Below are 13778 nucleotides of genomic sequence, written 5' to 3' on the forward strand. Positions count from 1 at the left end.
TTTTTAGTCCATTTATAAAAGCGTTGTATATTAAAAAGTTTTTTTTTATATTATTTATTTATAACTCTTTCTACGCTCGACTTGAAGGTATTCTCTTATTTAAATATTTTCGTTTAAAGAGCAAGATTACACTTTACTACACTAAAACTTGATATTTATAAAAAACTCTTTGATTAAAAAGTTTGAGATTTGAAGACAGTTTTTTAGAGTTCTGTCAAGTTTGCAGCACAGTTAGGAATTTGATTTAAAATGGTTTATGGAGTATGAGACATAGTTCTTAGATAAAAAACTTAACGAAAAATATTTAAAATGAAAAACATTGGAAATTAAAAAAAAAATCACTTCATAACTACAAATTTCGGGTGCTCAGTGATATATTTACATATGTACAGTATCGATCATCTCAATAGCACCCCCATTTCAAAGTGATATTGTTTACCTCTTTAGTTTATTTTTTTTTTTTTAATCTGATTATAAGGTCAAAAATTTTGATGAAAAATCGTACAATTTAACTTTGTTTTGTATAAAGTTTTAAAACACGGTTTACATTATTTTGTTTTGAGCATAATAAGTGTAACTGAACTAAATTTTATGGTTATATTTTGCATTCAATTTTATACGTACGTATATATGTATAAAAATGGCATTAATGTTGCCAATAACGACTTTTTTGGAAATATTTTAGCAGTTGCCCCATAAACTAGAAAATTACATAATTAAATAATCGAAAACAGATTGTTATTAGTTTTAGGGTCTAAGAAAATCGAAAAAATACCATAGTATGGTATATTTGTCCATCTTTTGTCAGCTTTCACATGACCAGGATGAGTAACATTGATGACAGCGCAACTAGAAAGATATGAGTTTCAACCGTCCAGCTCTGCATCCCTTTTGCAGTACTTCAGAGACAGTTCTGAAATTTGTAGGGGGGAACTAGCGCTCTGCCAGACTGCCCCTAAATTTTGCTGCACGTTACATACATATGTGTGTAGATATGTACATACCTACCCTGCAGGAAATGTATCTAACTATAAGCTAACTTTAAGTTGATTAGGAAGGAGCGAAAAGTCACCATTATCTGTATATTTCTTTGACGAAATCTAACTATATTTCTATGGCGATGGCCGCGAAATAGTCAAGGGTGGTTTACTCTGCACTTGATGTAACTGACTTGTACCTAACTACTTTTGGATATAAAATATCAATAGAAAAACAAGATATTTTTTGTATTTTTATTTTATTTATTTACTTTATTTGTTTTATAACATTCCATATTTTTTTACATTTTCTGCTGTAGGCGGTCCCATATTCGAACTCCGTCAGACATAACTTCAAAATGATAGTATGAAATTTCGATATTCCTTTTATTTGTCCTCTATTCGAAAAATTATTTGCGAAGTGCAGGATATTTAAATATAAACGCGTTTAAAGAAAACATTTTCCTGCATTACTCCTGCAGCACTTGTCAACTAGTTTCAAGTTAGCTTTTTGTAGCTAACTGCAAGTTATATATTTTATAAAAATCTCGCTAACTACAAGTGGGTTATTTTTTATCAAATGGTATTTTTTTCTGCAGGGTATGTATCTATACATATGTATGTATATGTGCATATGTTGGCCGCGTGCCAGCGCTCATGAAAATGCTAAGGATTGGTATTTAAATGTCAATACGTGATCTACGTGAGATCACTAAACCAAAGGCTCATTTGGTAATTGTAATGATGTTAGCGCTGATTAATAACTAACTTCTATTTTTTTACATACTTACATATGTATGTATATCTGAAAAATATTTAGTTTTAACTTTTCTTTCTTATTTGGTACCATGCATGGGGCGATATTGCCTTTCTTCCGCACTGATCTTGAAAAGCTGATTCATACATAAATTTTGCAAATTTTAAGCAAACGCTCAGTTGCAGTGAAAACTCTTGAATACAACAGCTGCTTTGGGACGGTAAAAATAGCACAGAAACGTGTATGTCAGAATTAGCGCCACGAATTGCAAATTCTTTTGGGCGATGCAATTAAAGCGTATATATTTTTTTGCTTGTTTTCAGCTCAGCAATTGCTGTATCTGTGGCATGTAATTTCGCCGACGTCTGCATAGATTTTGTTTTATGCATGTACATTAGGGTAGTCCAAAAATGCATGTGAAAAAGTTAATGTCGGAATTTTAATGCCGCCCCCCCTAGGATTGTTCTATGCCGAAAAAATATACCCCTATTTTTTATTTAGAAAAAAAAAAATTAGGGAGTGCTCAAAGCGCTCAAAGTTTTCCATGTACTCTATATGGGAAAAAAACTTTTCGTTAAAATGGTGTAGAATTCTTGAAAATCAATACTTTTCGATCGGAAAACTCTGTTTTTCTCTAGGAGATTTCCAATAATAATACTCAATTGTTTCTTTACCCACTTTTTCATGGTAACTACATTTTATTGGTCCGCCCAGACCCCTAGAAAATGCAATGGGGGGACCAATAAAAAATCTTTAGCATAAAAAAGTGGTTTAATAAACAATTTGATATTAATATTAGAAGACTCCTTAAGAGAACCACAGTTTTCCGATCGAAAAATATTGATTTTCAAGAATTTTATAACATTTCTACGAAAAGTTTTTTTTTCTCCATGTAAAATACATGGAGGACTTTTATTAAAAATACCTTTACAAACCTCTTTTACTTGCTAGCGTACATTTTTGTTTATTTTTACATTTGGCATTTCTCCTCTCTTTCGCAAAAACAATCGATAAAACTAAAGTGGACACCGAAAAATTATCGGTTAAATCTGACATTATTTTATAATTACAGATTAACAAGCGACGAATTTTATATGGCTAATCTCTTGTTATAATTACAGATTAGGGTGTTAAGCTCGAACATGAGGATAATCTACTTATATGTGAACCAAGTATAAGTTCGGGCGGAGCCGAACATTAAATACCCGGTGCAAGTATTTAATAAAGTTGTTTCACCTTTCCGAAAACTACCGCTTCGTGGTAAACAGGGGTGTTTTTACGTCTATTTTAAACATCTTCGATAGAACGTTCAGTTAGATATAATGAGATATACTTATATAGATATATGTGGGCGGCATGACGCCTATTTCCCAAATTCCATAATAATGTTACTTCTTTTCAAGGGATTGTTGTTAGTATCAATTTTGGGTAAAATTAGCGTACTTAAATTTCAAAACATTCAAGTTTCAAGCATTTCTGAAATTTACCGTTATAGAAAATTGGACGTAATTTTAGTCACATTTCAATAATTTTCAACGTTTTGCCTTTATGGGGCAAACACAATAATCGTACTGAGTTTGGTATAAATTGATCGAACGGTTACCGAGATACACATATGTGGTCATAAAAAGGCGGGGTCAAAAAATTTTAATATAAGCGTATTTTTTGCTAAATAATTATTGCAAACATCAATTTTGAATAAATTAGATTCAGTATTTACTGATTCATCGAAGCTTTCGTATTCGTATATCGTGTGCACCGACGGACAGACAGTCACCGCTTAATCGATTTATTTTTTAATTCTGATAATTTATGTATATATTTGTCTATATCTATCTCGAATCGTTTTGCCTGTTACAAACAACCGTTATGTGAACAAAGTTATAATACCCTTGTGCACAAGTGCGCTCGGGTAGAAAAATAAGGGTATAATTTTTTCCGTACAGAACAATCCCAGGGGGTGGCGGCATTAAAATTCCGACTTTACAATTTTTGGACGACTCTAATGTACGTACATACATATATGCATAGATATTTTCTTACGGCAGTGACGCTTTGAAATGGGATCCACTGAATGGGTTGGTTGGCAAGCTCGCTTGCTGTCTTTCGACTCCAAGCATTAAACGATCGTGTGCTGACGATCGATATTCGATTTATTACAATATATGTACATACTTTTGCATGCATTTAGATATAGCAATATGCTCGTACATACATACATAAATATATGTTTGTATCTGCATAATGTTTGACTGTCTCTTCTGTCTGTTTGCTGCCCGTCAGCTACGCCTGTAAATTGCAATGCAATCTGTAGCAGCGATTGGTATACCCATATGAAATGTTTGGGGCCAAGCCGCTCACGCTCAGTGCGCTTGCAAGCTGATGCAATTTCATTAGTAATTTCATGACGAAAGGTAATCGCTCTCGGCCGGCATAGAGCAAGCTACTTTATTCCCTTGCGTACTAATAAATTTAAATGTGTATGTATGTATATACTATATATACGGTGACCATCCGTTCTGTTTTTTGCAGGACCGTACTGTTATTTAAAGGTCTGTCCTGCGTAGTTTTTCAAAACAGAAAACCCCCAAAATGTACTGATTTTTTCCAAGTGTCCTGCCTTTGTCTCGCATTTTCTTCGATATTTTAAAATTAACTTTTCCTAATCGAAATAAAAGCAGTGTCGATAACTAATTGATAACTACATAAGGGTAAGCTGGTTTTGAAGGTTCAACTAGTCAATGCGTTCTAAATATTGTACGGTTATGGACAATAGATGACGAGAAATTGAAGACCAGCATCAAATATATCGATAACACTGTTCTACAAATTTTGTGGTAATCGCTTAAGAAAAAAAATATTTTTCAAGCCAATTTTCTTTTCAAACAAGCGTTTTCGTAATTTTTTCGAAAAACGTGTTTTTGGTACATTTCGGACCTATTCGTCAATATCTCATGAAAAAATTATCCGATCAACATAAGCGACCTACAGTCCTCTTACAAAAATATATTACTTTGCCAATTTCGAAGAAAATTGTTAGTGTTACAAGCGACCAAAATCGAAAAATTTAAATTACAATCATTTTCTTTTTACAGTAAATGAAAATCTGATGAGAAATTTAGATGTTACGGAACACAATCTGCACAAAAAATATATATTATTGCAAAGAACCCATCAATACCTTTCGAACTGTTGGTCGTTTCATGAAATATTGAGGAATAATTGAAAAAGTACTAAAAACACAACAACAACCAAAAAGGAAATACTAAAAATACGTTTTTCGAACAAATCTCGAAAACACTTCTTTGAAACCATGGGTATTTTTTTCGTGTTCAACGACCCAAAGTTTGCCTAAAGAATTTGCTTTACAGAGGTTCATATTTCGTGTAAAGTAATACGTAATATGCCTTATTATAATTTTGTAAATATTCATTACTAAAGGATTAATACCAATGAAGCAATTGTGATTTATGTTAAAAGTATAAAATTGGATTAATAATTAAGAAATATACACTCTTGGTTATTTGAATAGCGCATCCTTTTAATGGACCGTACGAATAAAAACTAAGCGATTGCCTTTTCTTAAAATTGTATACCTTTTACTCCAATTTTGTTTGAATAAATTGAGTAAAAGGTCTGAAATTTCAAGAAAAAGCAATTGCTTATTTTTATTCATACAGCCCAATACTTAGTAGGTACAGTTTTCCTTTTGTTTGTTTAATATTCATTAACTTTTTATAAAAATATATAATATATATAGCATGTAGAAAAACATCCCATTTAAAAAATTTTTGAAAATTAAAAAAAAATAAACATAGGGGCGACAATTTTTTTTTTTGTCTTCTTCCATATAAAAATTTTGTCAAGCTTACTTTGTATGGTAGAAAATCAAAAAAAGGGTGCGCTGTTCAAATGACGAAGAATGTATATATGTAGTATATTTTTGTTATTTTTATACTACGCAATTATATGTAGGTTAATTTTTTGAAAAATTGTCCTGCATTTTCGAAATATATTTATGGTCACCGTAACTATATAGTACATTTCAGGGTGTACCATGTTTGTATGTGCGGGCAATTTATAGTTGAATTGAGTTGTAAGTTGCTTTGCGGAGCTGACTAGTTGCCGGCGGCATGATCGCAAAGGGCGTTTGGGAGGGCAAGCTTTTGGGTGTAAGCACAGCAGTGCTTTGGTCATTCTAGTGACGCCGATGCAGGCAGCAGCTACTTAGTTATTACCACTAAAACGTTTCCAAGTTTATTAATAAAACCACTGCGTCGATAGTATATCACTTCATTCATCAAATGCATCGCAAGGTGGCTAAATGCGTGTCGCGCTATCTGCTCGAATAGAATAAAAACTATAAATTAAAAGTGATTTGAAGGACTGTTAATTTGAATTTACATATGTAGGTACATATACTACAATAAATTAAAAGTGATTTAAGTGCGCCAAAGTTTTTGACAAGTGCTAAGACAATAGAAGCAGATAAAACAGTAAAAGTTGATAAAAGATATTAAAATAAGTGAATATTTTCAAAATGCACTGTTTTACACGTTACTTAGATTTTAAGTAAATTAGTTGCATGAAAGGTTTGAAAAAAAAAATCCTAAGAAAAAATACAACAAATAGCCACTTCGTGTCGAACACACCTAAACAAAACAAAAAAAAGTTAAAAACTGTGCTGCAAGTATATAATGTCGTCGATGACGTCCTAATCCATCGTACGACCGACAAGTAGCCGAAAAATATTGCGTTCAATAAAATCAATAAAAGCGCAATATTGGCTGTGCTGATAACGTTTTACACGTATTTTAAATACATAAATAATAGAGCTTTTATTAGTCGCGAAGTGCGTAGATCAAATTTAATGGGGAATAGTATTGAATAATTTTTTTTAATGACAAGTATTATTAAAATTTATAGAAAATATCAGCCACATTAGTTGTTGAAGTGAATTCGAATGACTTCATCCTAAGAAGAAAGGCTTTAAAGTCAAAATTTTAAGAATAAAAAAACTATTGGGAACTGAAATCTAATTATAGTTATATAAAAGTTTACAATATTGCAGTTGCTTTTATCAAAAAATAAATAAAAATTCTAACCTAGGAATTTCCCTCTTCTTCTGCTTCACCTAGGTTTCTGACTCTTTCTCGCCTCGTATCTTCTGAGAAAATAGCTGCACGGGCCATCAATTCAATTGTAGTGTAAATTTTAGAGAATTTTATACTCTTTATTAGAGAATTTAATACAGCAGAGCGCGCTTCCACTCCGCAGGGCCAAGGCTCAAGCCCTGGTCAAAGCAACATCGCAAAAAAATATAGAAAAAAGGTTTTTTCTTAACAGCGGTCGCCCCTCGGCAGGCAATGGCAAACCTCCGAGTGTATTTCTGCCATGAAAAACAGCTTCTCATAAAAGTACAATCGCCGTTCGGAGTCGGCGTAAAACTGTCGGTCCCTCCCCTTTGTGTGACTAATATAAAGGCGCACGCCACAAATCAGAGGAGAAGCTCGGCCAAACACTAACAATCTAAAAAAAAAAGAAAAAACAAGTAAACAATAAACATAATTAGCAAAAAATATTCTAGGTATTCGGTTTTTTAGCTTAATAAATTCTAGTTAAAAAGGGGAAGTTTCAATAGGCACAGAATTTGCATTGCTTTTTGAACATTTTTTTTCCGACGCACAGTACCGCCTAAGTGGGCAAAAATCAAAAAATTCGTATTTTTTAAAGGTAATTTATCCACTAAAAAGAACCAAACACAAATTTCCGTATAAAATAAATTATATGCCGCTAGGAAACCACCAAAATCGACAAATTTTATACTAAGAATATTAATAAGAGCTTCACCTGTAGAAAATAGAGATTTCTTTTTGTTAAATAGTTGCCACCTGTTAAAAAATTAAATTCAAATTTTTTAATGAGTTAAATGAGCTCATGGTTGCCAACTGCATAGAAAATCAATTCAATTCAGATGAAAAAGATTTAAAAAACTTTTAGCTTGCAAATATTACGAAGATTGTTGCCACCTGTTTGTATAGTCAAATTTAATGAAACTAAAACAATGATTGTGCCAAACCAAAGGTTTACGACCTCGTATTTATTATTTTATTACAAATACATTTAGTATCAATCGGTGATTTGTTCTGATTACGTTCCTTTTAAATTACTGGACCCCTAAATTAACTCAGGAGTGTTTTTACTCTTCACTTATTTCTTGTAAAATATGTCCAATGTTTTCTTTTGTCTGATACCCATATTGATATACATATTTCTGCTACCTTATTCTCTTAATCAAAGTGAATTTGATTTTTTTAACATGTCGCAACCCTTCTACGTGTCGTTTAGAAGTAAAGCATTTTCAAAACCATTTCAAAACCAATTCAATTGATACCCACATTGTAATATCTAATTCATTTAACTTATTAAATAATTTTAGTAAAATTTGTAGCAGGTGGCAACCCGTTTCAAAAAAAATAAAACTTCACTGCACATCTAAAGGCAGTCCCTGTCATTTAACACCTCACTTTTGAAAGTAGAACGAACTAAATGTACATACTAGGGATGTTAATTCTTCAGCTTTTTCGGATCCCGGGATTTTCGGTATGTCGTTGTCACAATCCCGGGATTCCGGGATAAGTCCCGGGATTTATATAATCATTACTTTTCAACAACTTAAATCGAAAAAGTGGTTTCTATATTGCATGAGAAGCTCTCCTACTATAAAATAAATAATTAATAAATGGTTTTGAAACCTACTTTTTTGTTTAAAGTTGCGCTTTTATTTTTTCTCTCTGACGTCAGGATTTAATTAAAGGGCTTTGTAATTTCAAAGATATGATTTATTCCAAAAACTATTTAAAAATTCAATGCAATGTACATAGAATAAAAATTTGGGTGCCAGTTGCAAGAGCAAATTTCTTTAGAATTTAAAAAAATTAAAATTGTTTGGATTGACAAGAAAGAATTGGTAATTTTTTAAGCTGATAAAGTTAGAAGGACGAAGTTCGAGGATGTTATCGAGTTTATATAAGTCCTTGAAGGGATCATAGTTTTATTGCAATTTGTTCATTTTTATACCCGAGCGCACTTGTGCACAAGGGTATTATAACTTTGTTCACATAACGGTTGTTTGTAACAGGCAAAACGAATCGAGATAGATATAGACAAATGTATACATAAATGATCAGAATGAAAAGAGAAATCGATTAAGCGGTGACTGTCTGTCCGTCCGTCCGTCCGTCCGTCCGTCTGTCCGTCTGTGCACACGATAACTCGAGTAAAAAATTGAGATATCTTAACGAAACTTGGTACGTGGACTTCTTTTGGGCATAGGACGGATGGTATTGAAAATGGGCGAAATCGGACAATAACCACGCCTACCTCCCATATAACGGTAATTTTCAGAAAAACGAAAACTGCGATATTTTAGTAACTACTGAAGATAATTAACTCAAAATTGATATTTACAATAACTTTTAGACGAAAAATAAGAATATTATAAATTTTTGGAAAATGGGCGTAGCCACGCCCACTTATGGATACATGTGTATATCTTGGTAACCGCTTCACCAATTTCTTCCAAACTTGGCACAGTTGTTAGTCTTGCTACAGCATACCAAATGGCCGAAAATTTTTAAAATCGGACAATAACCACGCCTACCACCCATATAACGGTAATTTGGAGAAATACGAAATCTTCGATAAATCAATAAATATGCCATACCAAACTCGGTATGGTTATTGTGCTTGCCACATAAAAGCAAAACGTTGAAAATTATTGAAATCGGACTAAAATTACGACCGCTTTTCATATAACGGTATATTTCAGAAATGCTTAAAACTGCAATATTTCGAAATTTAAGGACGCTAATTTACCTAAAATTTATACACCCCGGATTATCGTGTAGCGGTAGCTTTCGGAAAGGTGGAAAACATATATTTAATAATTGCGCCGGGTATTTAATGTTCGGCTCCGCCCGAACTTAGACTTTCTTACTTGTTATATTTGTAATTATGAAATTTTAGAATTAAGTGATTTTTGCTGCTTGTAAATCAAAAATAAAATTTTTTCGCTTCTTCGCTTTTGCTGGAGCTGTAAACAACATAATTTCATTTAGAATGTTAGATTAAACCTTTTTTTTAGATAAGTTTATATATTCTTAACTACAGTCCTTAACATATATTTTTTTTTCAAAAATAAATATTGCGAAATTTCAAGGATACAATTTTAAAAGGACATTTTCAATACGTAGCAGTCCTTCTGCACAAAACACTTGAATCTGTTTAAATTCTATAGGATTTCCTCTTTAATTTGATACCCATACTTCTTCTCTAAGCACATTTCTCTGAACTTTTTAAATCATTTTTGAATTACTGACCTCAGAGTGAAAAACTAAAAACGCAATTTTACTATATTTGACCCATGGTTTCGCTAATTTATTGATTGCGCTTAAAATTTACTATCATGCGGTGTTGTATGTATAATGAGCTAGACATTTATATAAAATATTAATTATTAAATAAAAAAAGAAATATAGCCAATTCTGTTCAAGAAAGGAGTCTCTATTATTGTCATCAGTGCAAACTACAAAAAACCAAAGATCTCGGGATTATTTGCAAAGAATCCCGGGATTTTTGGGACCTTAAACAGGCCGGGATCCCAGGATTACTAGTACATACCTATGTAAATGCCACAAGAACCCAAATTTTCAACTTAAAACTGCATTTACAGTGAAAGTGTGAAAGTTATCCAAAAACAAATTACATTTTGGAGTTAGGCGTCTTCATTTTTACTCCATAATTCTATGCTTGCCCACATTTTATATGCTTCCCACTGTGTGACGGTTTTATTAGCTCTGATCTAATACTTTTCGTGTGAAAGCCTGTAAAAATATCAACCAGCCAAATTACTCTCTAAAGTGAGTGTAAAATGTGAGTAACAACAAAAAGTACGGGAACATGAAAAGCATTTTTCCTATAAAAACGTCGAACAGTGATCGCTTGACACTTTTCATGAATTTACCAGAAGAAAGTAAAATCTTGCAACTTCATTCTCTACACAACTCACCAAAAATCGCCCTCATTTACAGGATTTTGGAGTTCATGAAGTACTGGACCAGGTCTAAATATTACTTTCATCTATACAAAAAAATTGTCGAACCCAGCAACTTTGTATGGAAGGACATGCGTGCCTCAGTCAGCAAAATTAAAATAAAACAAGTAAGAAAGTCTAAGTTGGGGCGGAGCCGAACATAAGATACCCGGCGCAAGTACCGCTACATGATAAGCCGGGGTATATCAATTTTGAGTAAAAAAGCGTCCTTAAATTTCGAAATATGTAGTTTCAAGCATTTCTGAGATTTACCGTTATATGAAAAGCGGCCGTAATTTTAGTCCGATTTCAATAATTTTCAACGCTTTGCTTTTACGTGGTGAGCACAATAACCATACCGAGTTTGGTACAAATTGGTACAACGGTTACCGAGGTACATATATGTGATCATAAGTGGGCGGTGCCACGACCATTTTCCAAAATATTATAATAAACGTATTTCCTGGTAAAGAATTGTTGCAAGCATCAATTTTGAATAAATTAGCTTTAATACTTACTGATTTATCGAAGATTTCGTATTTCTCTTAATTACCGTTATATGGGATGTGGGCGTGGTTATTTTCCGATTTTAAAAATTTTCAGCCATTTGGTATGCTGTACCAAAGCCAACAACTGTGCCAAGTTTGGAAGAAATTGGTGCTGCGGTTACCAAGATATATGCATGTAACCATAAGTGGGCGTGGCTACGCCCATTTTCCAAAAATTTATAATATTCTTATTTTTTGTCTAAAAATTATTGCAAATATCAATTTTTAGTGAATTGTCTTCAGTAGTTACTAAAATATCGCAGTTTTCGTTATCTGAAAATTACCGTTATATGGGAGGTAGGCGTGGTTATTGTCCGATTTTGCCCATTTTCAATACCATCCATCCTGCGTCCGAAAAAAGTGCACGTACCAAGTTTCGTTAAGATATCTAAATTTTTACTCGAGTTATCGTGTGCAGAGACGGACAGACAGACGGACGGACGGACGCACAGACCGCTTAATCGATTTCTCTTTTCATTCTGATCATTTATGTATACATTTGTCTATATCTATCTAGATTCGTAGTTTTCAGAAATACGAAAACTGCGTTATTTTAGTAACTACTAAAGCTTACTAACTCAAAATTAATATTTAAATGATTTTTAGACGACGAATAATAATATTATAAATTTTTGGAAAACGGGCGTAGCCACGCCTACTTATGATTACAAGTGTATATCTTGGTAACCGCTCCACCAATTTCACCCAAACTTAGCACAGTTGTAGGCCTTGCCACAACATACCAAATGGCTGAAAATTTTTAAAATCGGACAATAACCACGCCCACATCCCATATAACGGTTATTTAGAGCAATACGAAATCTTCGATAAATCAGTAAAATTGATGCTTGCAATAAATATTTAACAAGAAATATGTTTATGATAAAATTTGGAAAATGGGCGTGGCACCGCCCGCTTATGATCACATATATGTATCTCGGTAACCGTTCTATCAGTTATTGTGCTTGCCACATAATATCAAAACGTTGAAAATTATTGAAATCGGACTAAAATTACGGGCACTTTTCATATATCGGTGAATTTCAGAAATGCTTGAAACTTCAATACTTCGAAATTTAAGGTCGCTAATTTACTCAAAATTGATACTAACAACAATGCCTTAAATAAGTAACATTATTTGGAATTTTGGAAAATGGGCGTGATACCGCCCACATATGACTATACAAGTTTATCTCACTATGTCTAACTGAACGTTCTATCGAAGATGTTTAAAATAGGGGTAACCACCCCTGCTTACCACGTAGCGGTAGTTTTCGGAAAGGTGAAAGACATGTATTTAATACTTGCGCCGGGTATTTAATGTTCGGCTCCGTGCGAACTTAGACTTTCTTACTTGTTTTATAGACTTTCTTACTTTTTTACAAGCTTTTATTTAACTTCACTTGTATGTATGTATGTATGTATGTATGTATCTTTGTATGTCCTGGAACTTTGCCGTCAATATTTAACAAACTTCCCGATGACCTACAGACTTGAAGCTTCAAACTTAGCTCAGTACTCGAGGACAATGCAATATAAAAAGGTGGCGCAGGAGTCGAGATATTTGTAAAACCCGCATTTATAGTCTGATTAGGTTCATATTTGGAACATATATTACTTATATGAAAAGAAATAAATCCAAAAAAATATTTGCCGCTAGGTTGCGCAGGAGTCGAGATATTTGTAAAACCCACATTCATATTTAGAACATATATTACTTGCGTGAAAAGAAATAAATCCGCAAAAAATTTTGCTGATAGGTGGCGCAGGAGTCGAGATATTTGGAAAAACCGTATTTATGATACGATTAAGTTCACATTTCGAATGCATATTGCTTACATGAAAAGAAATAACTAAACAAAAAATTTTGGCAGCTATGTGGCGCGCGAGTCTATATAATTAAAAAATCGGCATCCGTGCTCCGATTTGGTTTATATTCAGAATATGTGATTACCTATTTAATTGAAATACATTGAAAATTTTGTTTGTTAAGGTCAAATCTAGCACGTTAGGTAAAAAGTGTAGCTAAAAAGCAGGGTGCGGAAAATTTTCTTCGCATTGAAAGGACTGAATGAGAAATATACAGACAGTAATATATTAATTGCAAGATTTCAAAAAACTAAAAAGTAGAAAATAAAATTATAGTTAAAAAACTAAAAGCACGCTTCTATAACAACAAGAACTTAAAAGTATAAAATAACTTATAGATATAGCGATTCCGTTTAAGAAGAATAGGAAGTTCCCTAACTTGATTTAATTTAACTTTTTTAAATTAGCTAAAAATGGGATTCAAGTGATTGGCCCGTAGTCATAGTCAAAATAAAGTCCACTGTATATCTATAAATTATTTTATACTTTTTAGTTCTTGTTGTAATAGAAGCGTGTTTTTAGTTTTTTAACTA

General features: G+C 32.7%; 1 protein-coding gene across 3 annotated transcripts in view; it reads left to right on the forward strand.

Annotated features, from left to right (window-relative positions):
• LOC118735310 (inhibin beta B chain) overlaps positions 1-13778 on the forward strand; it is a 166431-nt gene that overhangs the window by 143449 nt on the left and 9204 nt on the right. The window contains exon 1 of one of the 3 annotated variants that reach the window (XM_036464989.1): positions 5859-6142. The exons of the other annotated variants lie outside the window; for them this stretch is intronic. The gene's annotated coding sequence lies outside the window, so the exon portion shown is untranslated. Of the gene's footprint in view, positions 1-5858; positions 6143-13778 lie in introns of those variants that run through there. 3 annotated transcript variants of the gene reach the window in all.

This window comes from Rhagoletis pomonella, unplaced genomic scaffold (genome assembly GCF_013731165.1).
Source record: "Rhagoletis pomonella isolate Grant_MI unplaced genomic scaffold, Rhpom_1.0 Rhpom_scaffold_00003, whole genome shotgun sequence".
Taxonomy (NCBI): Eukaryota; Metazoa; Arthropoda; class Insecta; order Diptera; family Tephritidae; genus Rhagoletis; species Rhagoletis pomonella.